Source organism: Sphaerodactylus townsendi, linkage group LG05 (genome assembly GCF_021028975.2).
Source record: "Sphaerodactylus townsendi isolate TG3544 linkage group LG05, MPM_Stown_v2.3, whole genome shotgun sequence".
Classification (NCBI taxonomy): domain Eukaryota; kingdom Metazoa; phylum Chordata; class Lepidosauria; order Squamata; family Sphaerodactylidae; genus Sphaerodactylus; species Sphaerodactylus townsendi.
This window is the reverse complement of record NC_059429.1, coordinates 97,335,356-97,362,744: the sequence shown is the minus strand read 5'-3', so window position 1 is coordinate 97,362,744 and position 27,389 is coordinate 97,335,356. Positions and strand designations below refer to the sequence as shown.

At 42.8% G+C, this 27,389-nt stretch overlaps 1 protein-coding gene across 4 annotated transcripts in view; it reads left to right on the top strand.

Moving 5' to 3' along the window:
- SYT2 (synaptotagmin 2) overlaps window positions 1-27,389 on the top strand; it is a 183,025-nt gene that overhangs the window by 61,842 nt on the left and 93,794 nt on the right. For all 4 annotated transcript variants that reach the window (XR_007244538.1, XM_048496572.1, XM_048496568.1 and 1 more), the window contains exon 2: window positions 5,489-5,524. The gene's annotated coding sequence lies outside the window, so the exon portion shown is untranslated. The remainder of the gene's footprint in view (window positions 1-5,488; window positions 5,525-27,389) is intronic.

Genomic DNA, 27,389 nt, shown 5'->3' with positions numbered 1-27,389 from the left:
CAGTAATACATACTATTTGGTTCCCTCAGGAGAGCAAGAGACTGGGGGTGTTTTCAGCTCCATTTGTATTTTCTGTGTATTTATTAACAATGCTGATTGATATCTGCAGAGCACAGGCTGAGCTGCCACTTTTAATGTTTGTGCTACCTCTTATATATTCTGGTGATGGATGGGAAGGAATTGAGGTAGATGGAAGCTTTATGCATTGAAATTAATAATAAATAAAGCAGCAAGCAGAGTAGGCAGCCGAGCAGATTGTCAGAGCGCGTGTGCCCATGCACGCATGCACAAACTCCACTGTCTATGCTGAGCATGCTATTCTTTGGCAGACTGGACCCAGTCAAGGCTACCGTGCTAATCAAGCATATTTCTGAAAACAAGGCGGCTGTTGACCTGTGTAAGGCCACATCACAGTGTGAGAGGCCACCTGCAGTGAAATCCTCAGGATTTTACTAGATCAGAAGATGTTGTGAAGGAAGGAGAATGATGAACACCAGGCGGGTGTAACCTCAGCTAGTGGGTTCTGTGGGGCAGTACTTGGAATGAGTTGCAACAACAATTTTTAAACAACAAAATGGTTTACTTTTCTTTACAATTAACCCTTTTAAAACATCAACATTTAACGTTACAATTCAAGGTCCTGTTCAGGTTGCATTTCAAGTCCTTCTATTTACAGTCTACTGATATTGCCAAGTCCAAATTCTTCTTTGCAAGTTGGCTGGCTCCTGAAGACTCCAAGGGCTTGATGAACAGGTTGCAACATGATGAAGGTCTCCAGGAGAACTCTCACCCATTACAACCACAAAAGAAAACCCTTAACAAGGTGTTAAGGGCTTATAGAAATCAAGGTCCGAGTCTGGTAGCCTTGTCTTCTGCAAAGAGCTCTTGCAGCCTTTCTGCTGCTCTGAGTCTCCACCCCCTTACTGGGTCAACCCTTACTGGGCCAACCCATTCTGGGCCTGGGGGTTACACGGGCATTTAGGTTCCTGGTTGAGAAGGTAACAGGGGAGCATTAGGCACTCTGTTCCTATCCATAAGGCTGCAAAATGGGTCTGCTCACAGGAAAATTAGGGCTTTCTGCACACTCAAGAGTACTTCCCAGGTGTATGGGAAACATTATTTTAGAACTTAAAAAGAGAGATCTCCTCCTCCATCATATCCTGCTGATGGCTGAGCCGGGTTATTGATTCCAAGAGGCACAGAATATTGAGGGCAGGTGCCTGAAGGTCAGTTTTGAAAGGAGAAGAAAACAGAGGGGGGGAAGGGAGAATTGACCTGTGCAAGTTCCCACAATATCTGGAAAAGGAGGTTGGGGTAGGAATGTGTACTCTGCATGACTCAGTCATGCCTCTCCATTTCCCTCTCCCTGTTTGGTCAGGATATGGTAAGGTTCTAAGGGCTTCGGCCATTTTGAAGCTACAATCATCCTGTCAGGAAGATTAATTTGGGATTATGGAAAAAATGCTTCTTCAAATCCTAATTAGTCATTCCTCCCAGTCCCTGGGATTCCTTACATTTGCAGAGGGCAAAGACCCCGACCATTTATAGCATCCTGGAATGAGTTGTGAAATTCACATCTTAGAAATGATATGCCATTGTGTATGTGTATGGAAAAAACTAACTGCTTGTCCCTCTTGCTGTTTGTACACCCTTTTCTACTCATCTGTTGCACTGACAACCCCATGAGGGGTTGCCTTAAGTTGGTTGTGACTTGACAGTACTTAATTGTTAAGCTTATTAGTATCTAGTGTCATGCAGTGGATGGAGCATTTGATTCAAATCCTTGTTTAAGCCTTGATGTTTGCTGATCAACAGCAGATAATTGTTTCTCAACCTAACCTACCATCATAGGACCAATATGTAGAGAACATAGTTGCTGTTGTAAGTAACCTTGAGCTCTATGGAGAAAAGACAGGATACACGTGTATATTTCTTATCCATGATAATCACTTTTATATCTCATCCCATTCAGTTAGGTTATGTCTCATCCCATTTCACTAACAGATGTGATGGAAGCTTCCAATGCTTTTTAAAATGAACTTACATCTGCCTAAGCCAAGTTGCCAGCACAACAGAAAAACTCTCTGAACATCACACCTTCCCTTCCTGCATTCCCTCTACCTGACCCAGATTGCTTCCTGCAGTTGGGGAATCAGGTTGTCTCTGGCTGACCTGGAAACAACTTGAGTCAGCAGCAGCCTTATCCTCTCCCTCAGGTCCCTTAAAACTCTCCGCATCAGCCCCACACAATCTGATGCATTATGCATTTTCATCCAGATTTTTTCACTTTTAGTTTAGTCCAGGGATCTCAAACATGTGCTCTGGGGGCTGGATCTAGCAAGAGAACTTATCAGACCCATGAGCCGGGGGTGGGGGAGGGTTTGCCTCAGCTAGCTTACAGGCCTAATAAGCCCTCTTAAAGGGATCTGGGCTGGTGAGCGTGCTTACAAAGGGCCCAGGGGAAGGAGTGGCTGCTTCAGCTGGTGAGCCCCCACAGTGCTGATCAGGACTGGCAAGGCTGCTGGGGGCTCACCAGCTGAAGCAGCCACTCCTTCCCCTTGGCCCAGCCTAATCAAGTCACATTTATGTCAGATCCAGTTCAACACCCCTGTTTTAGTCTCCCCTTCTTTCTCTCTCTCTGGTTCAACGATAGCTCTGCTAAATTCACCCTGTCAATTTGCCCACACTAGAGATGTGGTCACAAGCTTTCCAGCCTTTAGAAAGAGCCCACCGGGACTGATACTGATGTGGTGTAGATATTCTGAGTGCCTATCACAGTTACCTAGATGGGCATCAAGCAAGTGCAATTACTGTAGCTATGCGGTTGTTCTTTCAGAGACTCCACACTAAAGCAGCACTTGATGTTATCAGAGGGCTTATTTACAAGTAAATGTGTTTAGGACTGAAGAGTGTAAACAGATTTGTTGGAGGATAAGTTTGCCCTTAAATTAGGCGACTGCTTCCTGTGATGAACCAGAATGTCAGTAGTTCCAGAGCTCGTCTATTAGATGGCATTTAAAACATGGGTCTTCAAGGTGTACAGAGTACTTCTACATATTGAAGGTCTTTTTCAGGTACTCTTTCATTGATATCTACAAACCACAGAGTCTATGGGGCAAATTAATGCAGATCCCTGGTCTACCCACAGCAGGTGTAGATATTCTGAGTGCCTATCACAGTTACCTAGATGGGCATCAAGCAAGTGCAATTACTGTAGCTATGCGGTTGTTCTTTCAGAGACTCCACACTAAAGCAGCACTTCTACCCACAGTGCATGGTAATAGACCTAGTGCAATTGTAAAAGCCCTACAACCTATAGACTAATGATGTAATGTACATAACTGAGATCCCCTATGTTGTGACATCATTCAGATGTGACCATAGACTCTTGTAAGGCAATAGCTGCAATGCCATATTGCATCATGAGATCCTATACAATCTGAATTATGCTGCAGAATGGCGCTTATTAAATCAAGATCGTAGCAAAATGATTGGATCTTCAACTTTCCACACATTAAGCCTCTATCGAAGGCACAGAACACTTTTTCTCCAAGCCATGTACTGTGACCGTGAATTCCTTCAGTTAATTCTATGTGGTGTGAAGTCCTTGTGTTAACTATTGCCCATCAGTGTCACTGGATAATCTTGAGTTCTAGTATTATCTGAGAGAGAAAAAAGCAGTATACACTTCATTCTCATTTCATAAAAGTCTTTTTTTCCAAACTAAAAAAGTCCAAACTCTTCATCTTTTGGGGTGCTGTGTGGTTTCCAGGCTGTATGGCTGTGTTCTAGCAGCATTCTCTCCTGACGTTTCACCTTCAGATCCTCTGAAGATGCCAGCCACAGATGCAGGCGAAATGTCAGGAGAGAATGCTGCTAGAACAATGGCCATACAGTCTGGAAACTACACAGCACCCCAGTGATTCTGGCCATGAAAGCCTTCGACAATACACCTTCACTTTTTGCTTGCTGTGAAAGTGCTCCACTTCCTGCATCATTCTGGTTGCCTTTTCCATCTCTACAATATCTTTTTTTAGATGGAACAACCAAAAAGGGATGGCAGCACCACCAATCATGATGATCTGATTGGGCATAGATTAGTATGATGCTACCTTTTTTACTTTGACTTTTTAATAATCCCTAGAATTGATTATTTTAAAAGAATTTTTCTTCATTCTGTAAAAGAGCCAGTGTGGTACAGTGGTTTAGAGTGTTGGACGAGTATTTGAGAGACGTCGGTTTGAAACCCCAGTCATGCCAAGGAAGCTTGCTGGGTGACATTGAGTCAGTCACATTCTCTCAACCTAATCTACTTCTCAGAACTGTTGTGAAAATAGAAAGAAGTCCCCATTGAGAAGAAAGGGAGGGTGTACAAATGATTTAAATAAATCAATAGCACAATTCCTAGGATGGGATTTGCTTTTTTGCAACCATTGCACACTGAGTTGACATTCTCACTGGGCTATCTACCACCCCAAGACTTCTTTCCTCATTAGCCAATGCCAATTCAGACTCCACCATGGCATCTGTGAGTTTACCATTTTTGTCCCAGTCTTTATCACTCTTTATTTACTTACATTAAACCTCGTTTGCCATTTATCCACTTAGAGAAATTCTTTTGAAACCCTTTGAAGTCAATTTGAATTATCACTACCTTGCATAATTATAATGTCATCCACAGACTTGGACACTGCACTAACTCAGCTCTGATTCTTAATCACATATTAACAGGACCGAGCCTTGTAAACATCCTGTCCATTTACTCATCCCTCCTAATTCATGTTCTTTAACCATTATCAATGCATGACAGGACCTTATCTTATCCCACAATTATTAAATTTATTGAACAGCTTTGTTGACAGACATTGTCAAAAGCTTTTTGGAAGTCCAAGTCGTAAAGTCTGCTGGATCACTCCTGCCCACAAACTTGATGATACTTCGGAAGAACTTCAAAAGGTTGATGAGATGAGTCTTCCATGCTGATTCTTCTTCAATGGCCCCTTCCGCACACACAAAATAATGCATTTTCAAACCACTTTCACAACTGTTTGCAAGTGGATTTTGCCATTCCGCACAGTTTCAAAGAGCGCTGAAAGCAGTTTGAAAGTGCATTATTCTGTATGTGCAGAATGAGCCCATGAGGCCTTTTATACCATAGACTTTAGAAGTCTACCTCTAAGCATGATTTCTAACATTTTCACATGAAACAAAATTCAACCTATCTTGCCTCTAGTTTCTAATTCCCACACTCAGGGAATTAGAAATTCAGCATCAAGTTTACATCTTGCATTTCCAGTATAATATCTATGCTATTGTAAAATGTATACTTTGCAACATATCAACGTCGCTACTTCTGTAGAGGGCATTTTTAAAGATGATTTATTTGTATTCATTAACTATGCTTCTGGATCGCATAAAACTTTTTAAGATGCTTGATAAGCAGCATATTCTAATAAATATTCTAATATCTTAATATGTTTAATTACAGCTCAGTTGTGACCCAGTAGTTGAGACCAGGCAGTTGGTGAGTACTTGCCTTTTTCCAACTGATGTTCCATTGTTGTGTGATCACAGAGTATGGGTGAACCTATTAACTTAGACTCAAAGACCTGTCTGTACACTTTGCCTGAACCTATGAAAAAACCCTGTGACAGAGGCGTTATCCACTCTTCCTTCTGCCCCCAGCTCAAGTATCTCATTATGAAAGTGAATACTCATTAAAATACCATACATAATTGAACATATATTTTCCTTACTCCTTCAGGCAAAACCATCACCATAGTCTGAAATTTCTTGGATTTAATTAAAAATAAATCCTATTTCCTTTAAAATTTGCTTGAGTACAAATGGGTTGAGATGTGTTTTAAAAGTTGCAGTGTATTCCTAAGCCGATTTGCTCAAGTTAAAATCCACTGAAATCAGTGGATTTAGACAGGAGAAACTCTGAATAGGATTGCTCCGTGGTTCTCCTAAGCACCACCCAGTGACTGGTTTCTGGAGGTGGCTCTTCAGAAGTATGTGGAGCCAGAAGAGATGTATAAATCATTGTACATAAACAACTTTTCAGGAGTCCCAGAATCTCTCACTGTTTGACATATATAATAATTTGGCTTGGCTCTTTGATCATTACTTTGGGGTGGATGGGGAAGATGAGTGGTGAGATGAACTGCAACAATCATTCAGCAGTCACAGGACATGGTATAAAGATCATTGCAAAGTAATATGTATCACTGCCTACATAGCTCTTATGCTTCCAGTATCTGAAGAATCCATGGCCTTTAATGTGCTCAATACAATATTGGCATTTTGATTCTGAACATGTTTACCTACAACTCTAGCAGCTCCTGTACTGTAAGCTGTTGTACCATCACCAGTGGAGAAAGGCAAGGAAGGGTGGAGGGCGGGGTGGGGGGGATCAAATTTATTCATCTACAGAGGTGAGTTGCTGGATACTTTATGTCTGTGCCAAGCCTAGCCCAGGGCAGGTTACAATACCGCGGAAAATGCTTGTGCATCAGTGTGCATACCATTGACCCCATGGTACAATGCTGATAGCTCCACTGACCTGCAGGCACAGCTCCATCCTATCCTTCAAGTCATGTAGGCACTAGTGACTCCTCAAGACTCTGTCTGAGGCACTGATTTCTGAGGTACCTGAGGCAATGATTTCTGGCAAAGGACACACATCTAACAGCTTGCCCAAGGTCATAGAAGAAACCTGGGAAGGTTTGGGACAGTTCTCAACCAGATTGTTACATACTTCTGATCCAAGAGTTGAGCTTCCCACAGCAAGTGAAGAATACACGCCCTAGACACAGCCATGTGAGGATTTCTTTTTCTCACTGTCCATTAGCAGACCAACTATAACCACATAATACATTTGATTTCCATAGTTTTCCTAGTCTCGGAGTGTTTTTTCACTGCCAAGTATTTTTTCTTGCAGTCTCATCACTTTCCTTGCTGTTTTTCTCAGGACTCCAAGTTCTAGCCACAACATTTCCTTTTGTTTTGTACTGCTATGCTGATGAATATTTGCAGACAGCTGGTTGTACTCATTGTTTACTCATATCGCAAGGGATGACATATCGCATCTCTCCTCGTAACTTAATTGTCTGCGGCCAGGCTTACTACAGAGACTGAATCTAATCTCTGCTGCACCTCCCTTATTCTAAATTACAGCACAGCCTGGGAAGCTAACTTCCATTCCCTACTGATCACAAAGGAGATGCTTCTGAATGGTAAAAGGAAGACAATGGCTGCAATTTCAAGCACACGTATCTGGATGTAAGTCCTATTGAGTGCAGTACTGCTGTCAAAGCTCTGCTCATGACCTGTTTACGATTCCAACAGACGTCAATTTCAGGTCTCAACCTTTCATCCTTCCAATTCCATGAAAAGAACTCCAGAAGTGTAATTTGTGACTAGGGCTGATTTTTCACTTTTGAAAGCTTGTAGCACTTCTGCTGCTTGTAGTTCCCCACGGCTGCCCGGCTCTTTCCTCCACTAGAGTCAGGGCTGGTGTGGGAAGCCCCAGCTGGTTCCCCACAAGCCCGGGGATTTCCTGGGGATTTCCCATAAGCACCAAGTTATTCTGCAGTGTCTTCCAGGCATGTGCAGGCAGCCTCCATTTCCTGTGTTTGGATTGGCTGAATCTCACCCCATTCCCCCCATTCACTTTCAGTACTTAAAAAAATTTAAAACAGAGAGAATCACCCTCCCCTTCCCCCGCAAACTCCTTGTGCGTGGGGGTAGGGGGAATTCTTTTGTTTTGGTGGGGTGGGCCAGAGCAGTGAGGCAGGAAAAATGGCCCCAGTGCTGCTGCTGTGGATTTCTTCATGGCAGGGAAGCCCCCAGAGCAACACAGGGGCATTTAAAAAGAACCTCCATTTTGGTGGTTCTGGAAAGCCACGGAGCAAAGCCAATGCTCTGAGGTGGCGCCGAGGCAACAGCGTGGCAGACATGCTGCAGCAATGGGGGCAGTGAAGAACTCTCCATTGCACTGGGGCATTTCCCATGCTAACAGAGGGGCAATTTTGCCATGAAAAACCAATCTAAGAGCAACTACAGAGAGAGGAAGAAATCTGGGTCTGGGCCGTAGTACTAGGGATGTGGAGAAAACTTAACTTTACCCCTTCCCATGATGTTTTACAGGTATCTATTTCCCTACCAAGGTTCCTCGCAAAGAGCTGGCACACAGAGGAAAACCAGGGGGCAGGGACTTGACCGGGTGTCATCATTTCTGGGGCAAACCTAGAAGTATTGTCAAACCACTCTGGGATCCATCAGAAACTCAATGGTAAAGTGGTATGACATGATTTCTGGGTTTGGCCTAGAAGTACCATCAACAGGACAGCAATTTTTGCACTACCCCACCCTCCCCCCCCCCCCATAAGGGCCTACTCTTGTTATAGCAGAAGACCTGGCAATCCAATTGTTCCTCATGGTTTGAAACAACCTGGAAGGAGAGGCTGTAAAACCCTTCCAGTCACAGAGTATTTACCACGTGCTACACTTCTCTCTTTCAGGGTGAGGGTACATGGAGGTCAGGATGTTACATGTCAGGACTAATAAATACCATGTCAGGACTAATAAAAGGAAACACTTCTTCACGCAACGTGTGATTGGTGTTTGGAATATGCTGCCACAGGAGGTGGTGATGGCCACTAACCTGGATAGCTTTATAAGGGGCTTGGACAGATTTATGGAGGAGAAGTCGATTTATGGCTACCAATCTTGATCCTCCTTGATCAGAGATTGCAAATGCCTTAGCAGACCAGGTGCTCGGGAGCAACAGCAGCAGAAGGCCATTGCTTTCACATCCTGCATGTGAGCTCCCAAAAGCACCTGGTCGGCCACTGCGAGTAGCAGAGTGCTGGACTAGATGGACTCTGGTCTGATCCAGCTGGCTTGTTCTTATGTTCTTAAATGAATGAATAAATAATATGTTGAAGATCACAGGGGGACAAGATGGAAACTTCCAGTACCCCACAAAAGTATATAGCAGCAGCCATTTAAATGCAGCTCTTTGCATCTCCATGTGACTTTTCAGGTAGGAATGGAATAATTTCATAACACTACTCCCAACTGCCCCAGATAGGTTAGGAGACTGATAGCCTACAGTACCAAATGTTGTTGGAACATCTAAAGGAAGCAGCAAAGTCACACATCTCCTGTCTGTCTCCAAACGCAGACTGCCATCTAAAACTGTTAAGGAAATCTCGGTGTCAAAAAATAGCCTGAAGCCTGACTTCAGGCCATTTCGTACATTACTGGACTAGTGTATGATGTAGGTACAGGGGAGTAGTAACGTTACCACTACAGGAACATTCAAATTAGGTCTTAGTCAATGTCTTCATTGGCACAACCCTGAGGATTGCTTGAACATCATAAGAACATAAGAACATAAGAACAAGCCAGCTGGATCAGACCAGCACTCTGCTACTCACAGTGGCCCACCAGGTGCCTTTGGAAGCTCACATGCTGGATGTGAAAGCAATGGCCTTCTGCTGCTGTTGCTCCCAAGCACCTGGTCTGCTAAGGCATTTGCAATCCCAGATCAAAGAGGATCAAGATTGGTAGCCATAGATCAGGGGTCTGCAACCTGCGGCTCTCCAGATGTTTATGGACTACAATTCCCATCAGTCCCATTATGGACTACAATTCCCATCAATGATGGGATTTGTAGTCAATGAACATCTGGAGAGCCGCAGGTTGCAGACCCCTGCCATAGATCGACTTATCCTCCATAAATCTGTCCAAGCCCCTTTTAAAGCTATCCAGGTTAGTGGCCATCACCACCTCCTGTGGCAGCATATTCCAAACACCAATCACACGTTGCGTTAAGAAGTGTTTCCTTTTATTAGTCCTTATTCTTCCCCCCAGCATTTTCAATGTATGCCCCCTGGCTCTAGTATTGTGAGAAAGAGAGAAAAATTTCTCTCTGTCAACATTTTCTAGACTTCATTTTATAGACTTCAATCATATCCCTGCTCAGACGTCTCCTCTCCAAACTAAAGAGTCCCAAACGCTGCAGCCTGTCTTCATAAGAAAAGTGCTCCAGTCCCGCAATCATTCTCGTTGCCCTTCTCTGCACTTTTTCTATCTCTTTGATATCCTTTTTGAGATGTGGCAACCAGAACTGAACACAGTACTCCAAGTGCGGTCGCACCACTGCTTTATATAAGGGCATGACAATCTTTGTGCCCATTTGACAAACATAATATCAAATGGACACAAATGCAGAACAGAATTAGTATGCATACTTTATACAGCATACCTGCTGTGTACCTACATCTCAGAGAGGTCAAATTAGCTTCATTGTGCTTGCTAGATTAGATCAAAATTCCATCCAGAGCAATATTTTGGTTTTCCAACAGTGGCCCCTGGGAATCTCATAGGGAAGCCAAATGGCAACAGCTGTTCCCTGGATCCAGTATTCAGTGATATCTGAACATTTTGCTATTATGACTAATAGCTGCCAACTAATAGATCCATCATTCATGAATTTGCTTAATCCTTTGCTAAAATCAACTGGATGTAGCCATGAGATAAGAATGTGTGTGATGTCCTCCTTGTTCCTTTACATTGTTCTCACTGAAAAGATGCACTCTGTCCTGCAAGTTTTTGTCTGATTTTTCCCAGTTTGGTTGACCTACAGGGGTGTCAAGGGGACTGCCGTTCCATATAATCTGTCTGGGGCTATCCAAGCGCAACTTTTTACGAAGCTGTAGCTAAGGACTCTGGGGTTTCTCTTGGTGCCTAGATCACCTTGCCCATAGCCCACATGTAAAAAGTACAAGAACTTATTTCTTTCAAAGCAGTATTAGCTTTATGGTTTGAACTACTTGTACAACAGGGGGCAGAAAACCCTTTTAAACAAAGAAAATGCTCTTTAAGTCTTTTCTATGCATATACATGTGAACAAGGTTCTCCTTTCAAATAAGGAGACTGTGACAAATTCCGGGACTGTGTTGCATTGTAACCAGAGGTGTACCATCCTAGGGATATGGGGACACCCATGTCCCTGGGTGCACACCTTTTGGTCACATGGGTGGGCGTGGCTCGGGGGCACCCTGAGGAGGAGTTGTCTCCGGGCACCCCCTCATATGCCTCTGATTGTAACAGAGCAAAGCTCCAGCAAACAAGGAATTAACTACAGCAGGTTGTGACTGACTAGAAGTTAAAGAGTCTGTTTTCAGTTAGTGCTGTGAAAACTGAGAGAAGGATTTCTGAGGCAGAGTGAGCTAAGGAATGGTTGTAGAGTAAAATGGCTCCATTCTCTTCCTGTAAAGCTTACTCTTTGTGAGGGAAAAGTCAGGCAGACAAGAAAGATTTGTTCTGAGTTCCCAAAAACATAGCAGTGATACACTGAAGAACTCTGGTTACTGAGTCATCTCTGGGGGAAATCCACTAAAAAAGAATAAGCAGAGAAGGCTTACTGGTGACAGAGGTGTAGCTCCAAGGGAATGAGGCACGCACCCCTGTGGGGTGTGTAGTGAGGGCGTTCCGGGGGCGGGGCTGTTCCGGGGGTGGGGTGGGGGCAGAGGACACACCAGTGCACAGGGCGCTTTCCCCCCTTGCTATGCCTCTGACTGGTAACAGTGGTATTTCACAGAGACAGAAGCGGATTTATTTTGTAGGGACACAGAAAAGAGAAATCCTACTCAAAAACCTTACTATGACATGACATATCTGAGGTTCAGTTTGTCCTAGTGTGGAGAAATTCTGCCGAAAAATATCTTTTACCTGAGGGTACACAGAAATCTCTCAGCAGAGAGAAAAAGAACAGTGGAGTGTAATAACATCTGTGAAGTATTGTAAATCTGACTGATCTAGTTTAAAGAACTAAGAAAGAAAACATCCTCTGTAAAACTGAACTAACTGGAACAGTGAAATAAGCTACCAACATCAACTTGCTTGTATATAGTGCTTTTATCAACTTGTCCTGCTTCATTTTATATTATTTCTTTGCCAAATATCTTTATTGCTTTAAAAATAAATTTCAATCTAGTTCATCTATGTTTAACTTTTAAAAATCTCTGGTGCTTGATTGTTTCTGATTAGGTGAGATGGTGTTTTTTAAAACAAGCAACACTGTCTGGTTTACTGGGAGATGCCTGGAAACCTGAGCTGAAGAAGCCCAAATATATTTATTTCTAGTACAGGGTGGGGAAAAAGTGAAATTAAAACATAACACATCACTCACATGCTACACTTTCTATAGAAACTAGCAGTAAGGGCTGTCCAGAGCCTGCAGAGACAAGTGCTTATAATTTTGGCGGGGAAAATCTCCTCAGGGCACTTGTGGGCAGAGGGTATGTCACAGAGATCTTAGGCAGATGGATCAGTTTTAGTCAGCCAAATGGGTGATGATTCGTTCAGCTATATTCTCTAATCTTACTTTCTATGGAAATAAATCTCAGAAATTCTCCTGACTTGATCTATGATGCAAAATGGCCTCTTGGTTTTGTAGAGGCAATCCCCTGCTTGGTGCCAGCTCTCCCTCCATTTATTCAAAAACATCCTCCTTCCCAAAGCAGCTTTGTTTGTTTTCTGTGTCTCCATTTGCACTTTACCACTGCGGCATCTACTACATCATTTGGTTTCCTAACAATGCCAGGTTTTGGGTAGGCAGCATTCTGACAGAGCATGGGAGGCAGAGGAGCTTTTCCTACAGAAACAAGCTGTAAATGCTGAAGAAGCCAGAGAATGTTCCCAGAGTATGCAGCAGAGAAAATATGAGTTCCTAGTAGCATTCAGGTTTTTGTTTTTTGTTTTACAAAAAAAGCTTCAACAGGTGGCCTGAAGACCAATCCAGCAAAGGCACTTGGTCATTAGCAACAGTAGCACGCTGGTTTTCCATGCAAGTGGCATTACGGCACTATGTGGGTCAAGGCAGTGCACAGCTTTACTAATTTAATGCTTCTTCTGGCTTAATGGTACAAGATTTGAGACAATACTGAGCTGAAGCAGATCAGAGGCTGAATTCAAGCCTTGGAAAGACCTGCACACATGATGATGCTAAGTTGCTGTTTGTTTCAAAGCCTTTCCGTAAGGATGTTCAGGAATGTCAAAGCAGGTGTTTCCTTCTCAATTACAAAACATGTGATCAGATTAGAAATGGGGGCAGACAAGCAATGCATTTGACCTCGGTAACTATGGTTTCAATTAAGTTGTATGTTGAGACTCTAGGCAGTTTCGTAATGAAACTTTTGTAAGGCTGAAAATCATTCTGAGGAATTTTAGGAAGACTGGGAGGCATCATGATATTCATCTACCCATGTAAATGTTTTGTGTCACATACTTATGGAAAAGTTATGTCTAGGTTATCAATGCAACTATTTTTCTGCCGCTGCTCAGATTCTGAAACTGCTTTTGCACTCATTGGTTTTCTTTTGCTTAGAGACAGGCAATTGCTTTTGAGAGAGTTAAAAAAGGTATTACTGCTCGTGATATACACATGTAGTTGCCAATATCCAGGTGGGGGCTGGAGATCTCAAAATTACGACTGATCTCCAGACTACAAAGATCTGTTCCCCTCGAGGAAAAGGTTGTTTTGCAGTGTGGTCACTGCAGCTTTTTGAGCCTATGGGCACATTTGGATTTCAGATACGACATAGAGGGCGCAGCATCAAAAACAAGAAACTGCTGCAATGCATTCCATATGAGGCTACTCTTAAAAAATGTTTGGAAACTAGAGATCTAAAATTTCTGGGAATGTTCAAGTCATAGGGGTGATAGTGAATATTTTGAGAAAACTGAATTATATGCAATATTTGCTGTCCTATCAAACCAAACGACTGCTTAAACAATATAAAATGTATTATTTATACCTTAGCATATAAAATGGTCATATTTGTGGAATTTTAAAGTTATAAATGTCCATCGAAACTACAAATCTACCCAGTACTTGAGAGAAAACTGCATCTTGGATTTAAGAGTTTTATATTTCACTGTGTCTTTCAAAACATTCCATTTAATCAAAAAGAGAAAATATTTCATTGGACTTTTTTTAAAATACTCCCCCAAATTTCCTGTTTTTCCAAGAAAGAAATTGAACACCTCCCCCAAAATTTTTCCAGTTTTTGTGGGGACCTATACATTTCTAACTGGTTCAATTGCAAGACTGTTCGCTGATAAAGACTACTGGGAACATATCTTGCTGGTATTGATGGACATTCACTGGCTGTTTCCAAGTGCAGTTCAAAATATTGGGTGTAGTATATTGGCCTGTGAAGGTTGCCATTCTGACAATTGTTCCCTTAGAATTCATTCCCTTAGAAGGAGCAGTTTGAAAAGTGTTCCCTTAGAATTCATTCCCTTAGAAGGAGCAGTTTAATTTTTCAGTTCAATCTAAGTTGCTAAAAGCCACTTCAATTTAAGGTTTCCTTTTGATGAATCTCTGTAGTTACAGTAAAGATGCCTGTTGGCTATCTAATTTGTTTGTGGCCTCCTCTTCATGTTAGTCAACATTGTGTGTTCCCTTATAGATTTATATCTGTTGGGACTGGGCTTGGTGGTGGTTGCCTGCTCCTATAGGAACCTGGTAGATTATTACATCTTTGACTGAGGTCCTGCTCTTAGTGTCCTGTCTTTGATGGTAACATGGGGTGGTTACCAGAGACATGCAGGGTCGGATCGAGGGAATGATGGGGGGGGGGGGGATGTGCCTTGGAATGGGCTGAGAAGGAGTGGTGACAGAAGATGGGGATGACTCAGTTGCCCAGTGTAGATAGTTTGTTCTGCAATGTGCATGCCTTTCCCCCAATTAGGCTGCTGCTAGGATGTGGGGGATGATCCTTTGCCCAGCAGAGATTACTCATTCTGCAGCATGTATGGCTGGTTCCCCTGCCTAGGCTGCTATTAGGAGATGGGGGAGGCTCACTTGCCCAGCAAAGATGGCTGGTTCGGCAGCAGGCATGCCTCGCTTCCCACAATTAGGTTGCTGCTAGGAAGTGAGGGGAAGGAAGAGGGCCTCAGAGGGGAGTCACATCCCTTGCTAAGGCAGAGGTTGCTGTTGTTAGTTGGGTGAGACTATGGCAAGCAAAGAGGATGGGAAACTAAAGGTTTCTGAGAAGATTTCAGAGATGCATTGGGACACGTAGATCCTCAGGTAACCTTCCTTGGCCTCACTAATCTCCCTTCTTCCCCCAGTTGGCTGAGGTATCCTCCGCTTTAATGACCATTAATGATTTAAAATGCCTGATGGACCCCGTCATTTCAACACCTCTGCCTTGTGTGCTGCTGAGGTGCTGCAAACACTGAAGTAGTCTGGAGTAGAATGGGGTTGAAGGAAAGGGAATAGGCCCTTCTCTGGCCCATCTATCCCTTTTAAACTGAGAACTGTTATGCTTGGCTTTACTCTTTCTGTAATGAAGCCTGATGTCTGGAATTTTGTTTCTGCTGGTGCCTCATTCAGGAGTGCATTTCTATAATGGTATCGGGACAATAGTATAATTGAATGATTTAGGAAAGCACTTTTATATGAACAGGACTATGCTGTTGAGTATTTTTTGTTATCTGATAAATACATTATCTTGCCTTTACTCCATTGTTATCTATTTGTGCAAATCCACTTTCTGCATCACTTGATTTACTGCAACTGCTACTTTTTACAGTTTTAAATTTGTGTAATCATAGTCTTATTGTATTGCTTATTAGATCTCCCACAGCCCAATTTGGGGGAGGGGGAGATCAGCTCTTGGAGCTGGGATAGGACCATGCCAGCAAATTTGCGCACCCTGCCGGTGTAAGTGGCACACAGGGAGATGGGTGGGTGCCACAGAGTTCCATGGCACCTCACTTGAAAGAGCTTGCTCCCTGCAGGGCTGCTCCAACTTAAAGTTAGTCAGCTTCCACCTGGCTTTTGGTTTGGGAAGGTCCCTGGTGCAGGAGTCAGACTTATGCTACCTGAAAGAGTGGCATATGGTAAGTTCCTTTTGCCCTTTGGAGGGCTTTCAGGCGGCTGGAGGTTCCTTGGTTATTGCTGCCTCCCCATGCTGCCTGGAAGTCCTCCAGAGGTGGCACAGCGACTGCACTGTCCCTGTCTGCCATGGCCTCTGGATTTGGCCATCAGGCTATTTAATTATGTTAATACCGTGTAATCTGCCCTGAGTCTCAGTGTGAAAGGTGGACTATACATCACGTTTTGATTTTTTAGTGCAAGGTGAAAATATTTTTTATTTCCTAACCCTTTGAAATGACACAAGTACCATTTTTGTTAGTTGAATGTCTTTTGCTGCTCTTCTTGTTATTTCTTGTTGGCTTCTATTTTTGTTTTAATGCTTCAGAGCAGTATCTATTGCTGAAATGCTAACGCTGGTATATATTTACTGTCCTGTTTTATTGAATTTTTATCATGGGTTATGAGAAACCATGGAAACCGCTGTAACTAACTGGAATAAAAAGATTTTAAATCATTTAAAATAAATAAATGGACAAAAGAAACCAGTGTTTGTATCATGGCCAATGATGACTCTAAAGCAGTGGTGGTGAACCTTTGGCACTCCAGATGTTATGGACTACAATTCCCATCTGCCCCTGCTGGCAGGGGCTGATGGGAATTGTAGTCCACGACATCTGGAGTGCCAAAGGTTCGTCACCACAGCTCTAAAGTATCACTCTTTAACAATGGAAAACACCATCACTTGGCTCTAGCTTTAGCTTAGGGAGAAGCTTCTAAAAAGTCACTTCCCTGTTTCGCTCACTATAAAGTATGGACCATAAAATCCACTTCAAGAAGAGCATCTTCAGTCTAGCAATTGGTTCTATTTGTTACAACTCACATGCATTTAAAATACCATGTAGCTAGCTTTTGGCTGCAATCCTAAACAAACTTACTTCAGGGTAAGTCCCACTTAGGTTAACAGGATTTACCTCGGGGTAAAGATGCTTGGAATTGCACTATAATTCTGTTCCTAGGGATCATGGGTAGAGGGGGACCAAGATTACAAAATCAAACTGCCTAAATCCAGAGCTTTTATGGCTCAGTCCCCAAAGGTACGTTTGTTCATGGATGGTCTCATTCCATTTCAGCATGGGATGAAAGTAGTCCCTCTGCATATCCGTAAATTCCTTGGCTGCAGTGTTGAGACCCCTGTGGCGAGGGAGAAAAGCTGCTTGAAAAACAGAATCATGCTTATCCTTCAGCTCCATTTATAATATAAAGAAAAGTATGAAATAGATTTAAAATGGATTAACTCCTCCAGCATCATGCATAATTGACTAACTGGATTTGTTATGTGGAATGCAACACAAAGAATGGAGGCTTCAATGCTCGCCCTTTATCCCACTTCCTTATTTTGCATGAAGTTTATTGTTGCAGCAGTTTGTGCTGACGGCGCATGGAGACTGTGCTGTGAAGCGCCTAGGATGTGGGCATATTTCATGGCTGACTCTCTCAAAGCAGACTCTGTAGCGGAGGGTGTGATTTCCCAAATGGCAGCCAGCAGGGGCTTTGCAGATAGATGCAGAAGTGGAGGCAGAGAAGGGAAGAAAAGAGCAGGAGAAAAGAGGTGGGAACAAAAGAGGACAGCTACAGAAGAAGCAAGGAGAGGCAGGTGAAAAGGCCGGCGCAGGTAGGACTGCCTGCATTTGCTGCCATGTTTGCATAGCTCTTGCCTTCCTTCACTGCCTTGATGTGGATCAAGTGAAATACCTTCAGATGAGATATCAGTGGGTGGTGGTGAGGTGCACAGTTGTAGCCATCATATGATGTTCTGTGGCCACAACTCCTGAACTCTCAGAGAAGCATAAGCTTTGAGACATGACAGTGGAGCTGTTGCAATATGTCTTAGGGATGGTTGCCAGCTCTGGTTTGCAGCATTCCTGGAGATTTGGGGGTAGAAACTGGGGAGAGTAAAGTTTGGGGGGGGGGGACCTCAGCAGGGTATTATGCCATACAACCCACCCTCCAAAGCCACAATTTTCCATGGGGAACTGATCTTGGTCACCTGGAGATAATAATGTAACCCCAGGAACTCCCCAGGCTCCACTTGGAAGTTGATAAGCCTAGTTTAGGGTCAGGGTACACAGTACATGTGAGATCCATGAGAAGATCCCCTGGTGCTGGCATGTCCACATCCATCCACCATCCAGTGACCTTGCAGAGCAGGATTTTCCCACGGACCCTCTTGCTGTGACCTACTGAGCCCACCCCCTCCATTTTGATCGGGGTTCAATGGAATAGCAGGAATAGCACAGGGGTAAAGTGGCAGGGGAAAAATAGAGTCCATTTGTATCTTTAAGGCCAACAAAGTTTTATTCTTGGTAAAAGCTTTCATGTGCATGCACTTGTGTTCAGTTACTGGGGTAAAGGGGGTTTATTGTGGGAAATGATTACTCCTCTTCCACAAAGAGAAATGCTGTTATGTCACAGAACTAAGTTGCTGGATATGTCCCATTATCTCTAACAGTCAAAAGCAACTGTGTGGGAGAAGGAGCTGCAATCCTCTCCCCCAGTTTTCCATGTACACATTACCTTCCTGGAGCTGCTGTTAACCATAGTAAGAAAATAGGAGGGTGCTCTATTGCAGCTCATAGCAAGCACGAGGTGGAGGGCAATGTCTGTCATAAAAAACAGTGTATTATGCAGGGTTCAAGCTCCCTTCCCTAATCCAAATTGAGACATGCCCCTCCCCCCTCTCATATTTTAAGGTTAAAGAAACATGGGAAACATTCCCTTGTTGATCAGGGCAGTTTGGCCCTCACTTCCTAATGCTCAAATTCAAATAAAGGTGTGTGCACAAATAGGCAACAAGCAGGTGGGGGAGGAAGGGAAGACAGTCCTCTGGAAGTTCTCCTCGCATGAGATAAAGTACCCTCGGTTAGCTTTAGGGTAAGCAGCACTTTTATCACACAAAAACAAACTGCAGCACATCACGCAGAATAACCTTAGTATTCACATGAATGCACTTTAAGAACTGCTTCTCATTTCTGATCTGGACGTGGCTTGTATGACAATGGAGTACTTCACTACAGATTGGAAAACCCCAGAGCCTGAGACAGATGGCTGTAATCCCAAGGATTCATGAATGGCAATAATTAGAACTATTAATAATTATTTATCTCATGGGGGAGGGGCTGCAAGGCTTTTCCCCCTTTAATCTTTTTATAACATGGTATGACCCTTGAGGATGCAATTTGTTTGAAAAAGACAAAAGGATTGTTAAGACAGGCGTCCGTTTTGTCAAGAACTTAACCCTTCAGTTGGCTTTAAAGGGGTGCCCATTTTTGTGCTTTCTAAACATTGTTTTTATATGTATTCAATTGGATAATATATCAGAGTTAAATCTGAAAGGTCCAAATCTACGTCAAATTTCAGGCAGTCACAAAATAGTTCAGGACTACCAATCCCTCTCCCCCGAACCTAATTTGCTTGGTCCCTGGGCTCTGAACTGTCAATAGACAGTGCTAGAACTGCACACTGGAGCTTGTAAACTAGGGATACATTAAAGTTCCTCAAAGCAGGAGCAAAGGCTGTTTCCCTCACCTTACGGTAACTGCAAAATGTGGAGGGTGGTGGTGGAGAGGGCTCCCACACGAGACACTAATGTTTTAGGCAGATTTGAAGCACCCAGGAACATTGTCTGTCTCATACTCACTTCCTTGGAGTTCTTTAGCTGTAAAATAAGAATCTCAGGGACCCACCTTACTGTAATGCTGTGAGGAAACAGAGGATGAAATTGCAAAGCATTGTGCACATTAAAAAGATACAATGATGTTTTTACCCTATGAGAGAGTTCTGTGTGTTCTATTATTTGCTGTGGAATATGCGTCTTTCCTGAGAACTTCCATTTGTCCTCTTCTCCTAGCACTTCAGATATGTGCACTATCTAGCACATGTGGAATTTGTTCATAGTATCCAAGCCCAGTCTAATTCATTGCACAAATCACCACTGTCTCTCTTATGAAGTAGAACTCTAAACTGTATCCTGCCCAAGCAGCAAAACTGGACCCTCTTGATGGAAGCAGTTATCCACATCACCAAGAAAACATCTATAAATGAACCATCCATACAATTCTCTAATACATGCTCACTGTCCTGATGAATCCCAGGCCTCTGCTTCATGGTCTCAGTAAGTTCCAACTGTTCCCTCTGGCTTATTGATGTGATATGGAAAGTCTAAACAATGATACTTCTTAGGTCATTCCACAGTTTTCAGTAGCATGTGCAGGTAAACATTGGGCATTTTCCCACTTACCAGTAGCTGCGCGCTACTGTAGGCAAGTAGCGCGGGGTCCCCCAGCACTCCCCACTACAGGGGCGGCGACAACGAAGCTGCCTCGACGCTGCCGCTGTCGCGCCCCCTCAGCACACGTAATTCCTGGCGCTCTTCCAAATGGCACCTTTTGATGACCCCGTGCAGAGCGTGGGGTTGTGGGGAAACCCGGGCGCGCGCCAGAAATACGTGCGCTGAGAGCAGCATGCGGCATAGGGGGGTCGTGGCAAGTGGGGAAATGCTCATTGTCATCTTCTCTGATTGATGTTAAAATTCTACCCAGTTTCTAACATGCCCATTCATGATGATGGGCATAGAAAACTGTCTAACATTTGTCCAGTCCTCTTTGTTAACATGTTTGGGCTCCAATCCATAATTATCAGAAAACCTGCAGAGATTCACAGTGACATCCTAAGCAGAGTTATGCTCTTCTATGTCCACTGGAAAAAATTGGAGTATAAGGGTATAAGTCTGCTTAGGATGACACTATCAACAACCTTCCTACCTTGGTTCTCACACACGGGTGTGTGTGTGTGTGTGTGTGTGTGTGTGTGTGTGTGTGTGTGTGTGTGTGTGTGTGTGTGTGTGTGTGTGTGTGTGTGTGTGTGTGTGTGTGTGTGTGTGTGTGTGTGTGTGTGTGTAGTTTGTAGACATTTTCTGCCTGCATTTCCAGCATCTAATCGCAAGTGGTGAACTGAAATATGTGCCCAAAGTGGAACTTCACACAGTAGTTACAGCACTGAAGCGTTACTGCTGTTTTTATTCTTCTATGAGCTTCCTTCATATGCAGACCAAGGACCATCCATAATTCTGGATGCCAAAACGAAAGAGAATATCAAATGGAGAAAATTAAAAGCCAACTATTATTGAAACACCAAAGGAAACAGATTAATCTTAATCTTAATCGGAATGCTCGGCTTACTGCTAGAGCATCATGTACTCAGTGGTTTGGAGATGCCATGGCTTTTCATGTAGCTCTTATCATGATATTTATTATAAAAAATCTTAATGTAGTCCATTTTCTATGGTCCCCTCTTCCAATTTTAGCAATATAGCTGGATTTGTAAAAAAAGAAGAAAAAAACCCTAGTTCTTCTATTGTATGTTTTCTCATCACGTTTATAGAAATCAGTTTGCTTCATCTTGGATTGTTTCCTCAACAAATCCTAAGAAATGTAGTTATATGCTGTTCCATAAAATTGCCCATGAAAGTAATCTAATAGACCAAGGTTATAAAATTCTGGATTGTACCACTTCTGATTACATATGAAGAAGGGTAATATTCTTGAATCCTCCCTTATGTAAAAACACACACAAAACTATCAGCATGTAGTAAACTTATCCAGACAGGAGCATTCATAATAGCCCTATACATGCAGGGCAGGGTTTTGTTCTTTGAGTTAAGAAACATTACAATATGGCATCCCTGACTACAATCTGAAATGGTATAGGCCTACCACTCCAGTCTTCCACTTCATTCTGTGTAATACACAAATCAGTTCTTGGAAATTCCTGTCCCCACTTCATAGCATTACACTTCCCACAACTCCTTTGGAGACAGTCCTATAAACCAAGCCTGACTAGGTTCGTAATGTAGGAATGTTTGCGTATGTAACAGACCAGATTACCGTCTCACCACTTCAAATTCACAAGCACATTTCAGCAGTAAGGTATTTTGTAAATTAAAGGACTTGTAGTAATCAGTCAACTAAGCAGGGTCGACTCCGGTTAGGCCTTGGATGGAAGACCACCAAGGAATTCCAGGGTTGCTTTGCAGAGGAAGGCAATGGCAAGTCACCTCTGAACATCTCTTGCATTAAAACCCTATGAGGTCACCATGCGTTGGGTGTAACTTCACAGTACTTTACACACACAGTAATTGGTAGGATACATGAACTGATTCTACCTAGATCCATCATTTCCATAACTGTCTGAAATCTTCCTGAAGAAGACACTGACTAAGCTTTCGTTAGTCAAACATTTGGCAGTGCAGGGAAAATCCTGAAAAGGCCATAAAATTTAATGCGGAATCATGAGAAAGGGAGGCTAAGCATAATTTTCCTATCAGAAGGAAATGCCATATTGAATCTGAGTATTGGTCCATGTACCACACTGTCATTTCTCTATCATTAGCTGAAGCAGATGCTTCAGTTAATGCTTTGCTGGGCAATCACCATAAAAAAGCGCTTTTGGTCTACTTAGGATCCTTCTCAATGCTTTGAACGGCTTGAAATACAAAATAGGAATCTATTGTCCCCTAGTCTAGAAATCTGCAAACAGTAACACTAATTTTCTTGATTATTTAGCATGTGCACATGGAGCTAAAAGTTTGTTGTAGTTGTACCAGTCAATGCTATTTAATAGCCATGTTGCTCAAATGAAACCTGCATGTGAAAGGCCAGCGGCAGATGTAAGGTAAATAGCATTCCCAATCCATTGGGCATGCTCTAGATGTGTTGTTCAGTGTATGGGACCAAAAATTGGGGAGGGCTATTGGCTCTATGTAGAAATATCTGGCTGGCTACTTGGAAACAGAACAGGGCACACCTTTCTGGATTTGATGTGTCAGGATTTCTCTCATGCTCACGTCACTATAAGCTTTTTTCCTATTGTACTACAAAAGCACTTAATACACTGCATGTCAAAAGAAAATGGAAGCATTGAAAATGCATGTTTTTTCTTCTTTTAAAAAAGTAGTTTACTCCTAAATATTATACTCAAATGGGAGTTGCCTCTGGATTAATGAAAGCAGTTTAAATTCATAGTTTCTTGTTAACTTGGCACAGAATTCCCTTGCAGGAACAAGCTTTAGAAGGAGAAAACCCAGTGGCTGTTTAGCAATCAGTGATGGGGAATGTGGGAATGGCTTTGGAATGATTTTGCCTGAGCAAAAAGCGAATCGAAAGTGCAAGCTGAGTGCTGCTTGTCAATACTCTCCCTGAGAGGCTGTTAGGGCACTGGTGCAGCCCCTCCATAATCAGAGCAAGAAATAAAGAGTCTTCACAAGCAATTTACTCTATCTGCTCAGTGGAGAAAACAAAAGACAATGACAGTGTTTTCTAAGTAGGAAGTTAACCACCTCCACAGCCCAACAAGTCTGGGTCGGAGGTGCCTACCATGGCTTCATCTCCAAGCAACTAGCTAGACAATGAGTCTGTCACAGAGCTCTCTTTATGGCTTCCGCTCTCCTAGCTTTTCTTTTTGCCTCCCCTCTGCTTTTTACTATGTTGGCATTCATCATTTCACTTCCTTGCAAAAAAATAATAATAATTACTATGAAGCAGCTGGTTACCAACATATGCAACATTGTGTATCCCACTGCTGTGCTCAGAGTTGCAGGAGGGGACAAAAGTGAGAGCTGGTGAGGTTCGTGGCTGCATGTGTGAGCAGCGTTCCAAGAAGTTCCTGGTTCAAATATCTTATCAGCCTAGAATTCCACAGCAGGGCTTAGGGAAGATTTGCAATATTGGAATAACAGCGTAATGTATGCGGAATAATCTGAGCATATGAAATGTGTTTATATAAACAGGGCTCTAACATTTTATAATGTGTGTCTTGTGTAGTTAGCCAGTTTAAAATTTTTTGACTGAAAATGTACCTCTGATTAGTCAAACCAATACATTTAATAACCTCTAATTATTTAATTATAAATGCTTATAAAACAGCAGATAAGAAAAAAACATACTGCTTCCTTGCTAGTTATATTCAAGCAACCCACTTGTTTGGCTCCGTCCTGCTTCCAGTTATGAATAGACTGCAGATTGCTTGGCTGTTTGACTACTACAACGGAGTGAGTTCAGATTCATCTGTTTTGCACAACTCTATTATTTGCTTGCAGGATCAGATGGTGTTCTTGCAGCAGTTGCAACCTTTGCCACTCATCTGCTGTTGCATCTTTCACTTAAAAAGGCTTACAGTAAAAAGAAAGTAGTTAAGTCTGAAATGTTTTAGTTGAGATTTCTATTCATTCATTCGTTCGTTCATTCATTCATTTGATTTATATCCTGCTCTCCCTGCCAAGAGGGCTTAGATTTACTACTTAGGTTCTCAGTGTGCCTTAAGTGTAAGTGTTTGACAATGAACTCTGCTAATCTTGCAAATGGCGTGATTGCTTCTCAAGTAGATACAACTGATTGTGCATGGACCAAAAAAAAAAAAACAGATGTAGAGAGCAGACAATGCGTTCTGTCCAATGGTATTTAAAAGATAAAACTGACTACTAACAGCCCGATCCAGAGGAGGGGCAAAAGGAGTCATAGAAGCAGTGTGGGCCCACACTCCTGGCATAAGGGACAAACACACCAGTGGGCAGGCACCATGCAGCTCTGCTGTGTCCGACCCAGAAGACTTTGCCACCCTGGAGGTATGCTAGTGTAAAAGGGGATGCTGACACATGGCATAAGTCACTTTTTTCTACCGAGTTTTCTGGGCAGCAGGTGGTGACCTTTTCCCCCCACTGCTCCACTGGAGGTGGTGCAGAACTCCATTGGAGGTGGTGCAGCTGTGCCACAGCAGCACTGTCCCCGGGCATCACCAAACTACACTGCCCCCCAGATCGGCTGTCAGGTACAAACAGGGAATGAATGGCTATCTAGTTCATGCTTTACACACAGTCTGAATCACAATGATACCAGGAGAGATCGAAGATGGGGGTGACTGCCACACGTGTGTGTATGTTTTGCCAAGCTGCTTCTGATTTGACCTTATAAATTAAATCCCTCTCAAACGTCCCATCATTAACAGCCTCACTCAGGTCTTGCAACTGAGGCTTCCATTACTGAATCAATCCATCTCACGTTGTGTCTTCCTCTTCCCAACCCATTTTTCTTCTTTATTCAGTACTACTTCATCCTATATATATAGGATAAATTTATTAATTAAACCTCACATGATGAATTGGCTGACATCGCTGGGGTTTTGTATGAACCTGAAGACAATTTGTAATGTCATCCACATTACTTTAAAATAAAATGTCTTTTGTTACAGAAAAGCCAAAGAATTTAGGAATGTGGAGTATAATTGGGCAAGAGATCTTTTAAATATGTAATTCTTACTTCTTACCTTTAATTTCTGCATTTTGCAACTTAAATACTATTTTTCTTGAGAGTATTTTTGTGTGTAATAACAATGATGCAGGAAACTTTCTTACCTCACAAGTAATTTGTGGCACCAATACATTAACCTCCGATGAATAATGAAACACAGTATACCTCTGTCATTTGCTTGTTTTTAAATTTGTGGTGTAGCAGCCTCAGACAAAACTATTGCCAAGCTCGATCAAGAAATGTCTGTCTCAGAGATAAGAGAGACCTTGGCTAGAATCAATTAGTTGGTTATGATCAAATCAATGACCATTTGAGGCCCTCCATTCAAGCTGTACATCTCAAGCTAGCAGTTTTACAGCCTGCCCAATTTCCTTGCAGCATTAGCTACGTTTCTCTCCTTATTGCATTATCTATTATTTTCAGAAATCAATCGAAATCAATTTCTCTTGATGTGGAGGAGGAGTGGAACATACTGTCCCATTTTCACAAGGCGTTCATGACTCCAGGATATAATCTGTCTCTCAACTTTCCTGCCTAGTTGCTAGCTTTTTCCAGAAGCTTTTTTAAACATTTAACTGCCTGTACTTGGAGGAGCATACTGTATGCCAGTGGTGGCGAACCTATGGCACTCCAGATGTTCATGAACTAAAATTCCCATCAGCCCCTGCCAGCATGGTCAATTGGCTGATGGGAATTGTAGTCCATGAACATCTGGAGTGCCATAGATTCACCACCACGGCTCTGTGCTCTCTGCCAGCCCCTTCTGGCTAAACTGATCATCATAAAACAGCTCTCTTGTTGAGGGCAGCACACTCCAGCAGAGAATTTTAGAAGGTGGCAGAACCATATACTTGATCTATCACTTTGGGTTGGGTGGTGGCTGTCTCACCTCTGAAAGTACTAGTTCTGAGAACCTGCAGCAAAAACATGATACTAGCTATTTCTCACTATTATGTTCCACCTTTAATCAAGGAGGTGCATGGAATGTCAAGGGAAGGAGTGCTGGTGCATGAAGACATGCAGGGAGGTTGCTCCCTGCATATCTAACCTCTGTCCCATCAGAGGAAATGTGAGTGACAACACTTTCTCAGGTGGTTCACTTTGAGCTTGGTGTTGTGCAATGCCACGTCCGTGAACAATATGATTTCTATAATATCTAACCTGTTGCCTGAGGAAGAGGTGGGTCTGGCTTCCTTGCCTGAAATCTGGTTGGATTAATCAGATGTAGTCAGTTTGACTCTGTTGATACCAGATGAGTATAAAGTTGAACCTTGAAGTGGAGGACCAAGGGAAGGGATTTCCTTTCTGTTCATTTCTATCCATCACTAGAAACCTGGTGCAGACAGAGGCCTGCTTTGATTGTTTGTACCCTGATTAGGCCCCTCAGACAGATTATGGATCCACTGGTGTACCGTCCATCCAGCTTGGTGGTTCTAGGCTTGGTACTTAGGACTCCAAGGATGCCTGTCCTTGGGGATTTCAACATACATACTGCATCTGCCTTGGTGGGTCAAGCTCAAGACTTCATGATAACCATAGGTCTGTCTTAAGTTATGGTAGGCCCAACACATGGTAGGCCCAACATGTTGTCATGCCCCTAGAGACACCCTCACTCTTTTCCTTATCTAAGCCTCAGTTGTACCTCAGTTAGAATGGGTTTCATTGCTTTTTGTACAGTATTCTGTGGGAGGGAACCTTAGTTAGACCCTGTCCCTTTAAGAAGCCCTCTATAGGCAAGAGCACTATAACATTCTTATTAGCAGTTCCTGTTTTACAGTCCATTTAGTTCAGGTGACTGGGGAAGGCTGGAGACAGCAATATCTCAGACATTTAAGGTGTTAGAGATCCATAGAAGTCAGAGTAAGCAAGTTTCAACAGGATTACAGGAAAAAGAGTCCAGTTAGAACCGGAAGAACTCAGAAGAAGAAGCAAGCAGAACAGACTTCCTTAGAAGCAGTTAAGGAAGGACTGGAACCTGCAAGTCTTCAGATAATCTCCAATCATCTGCAGCATCATAAGTATTGTTTATTGGTTAGACTTTATGGGAGGAGTCAGAGTTCTAAACTTTCAATATTATTAATCCGTTTTTGAACAGTTACTTTTGTCTGTGGGTCTTGCACTATGTT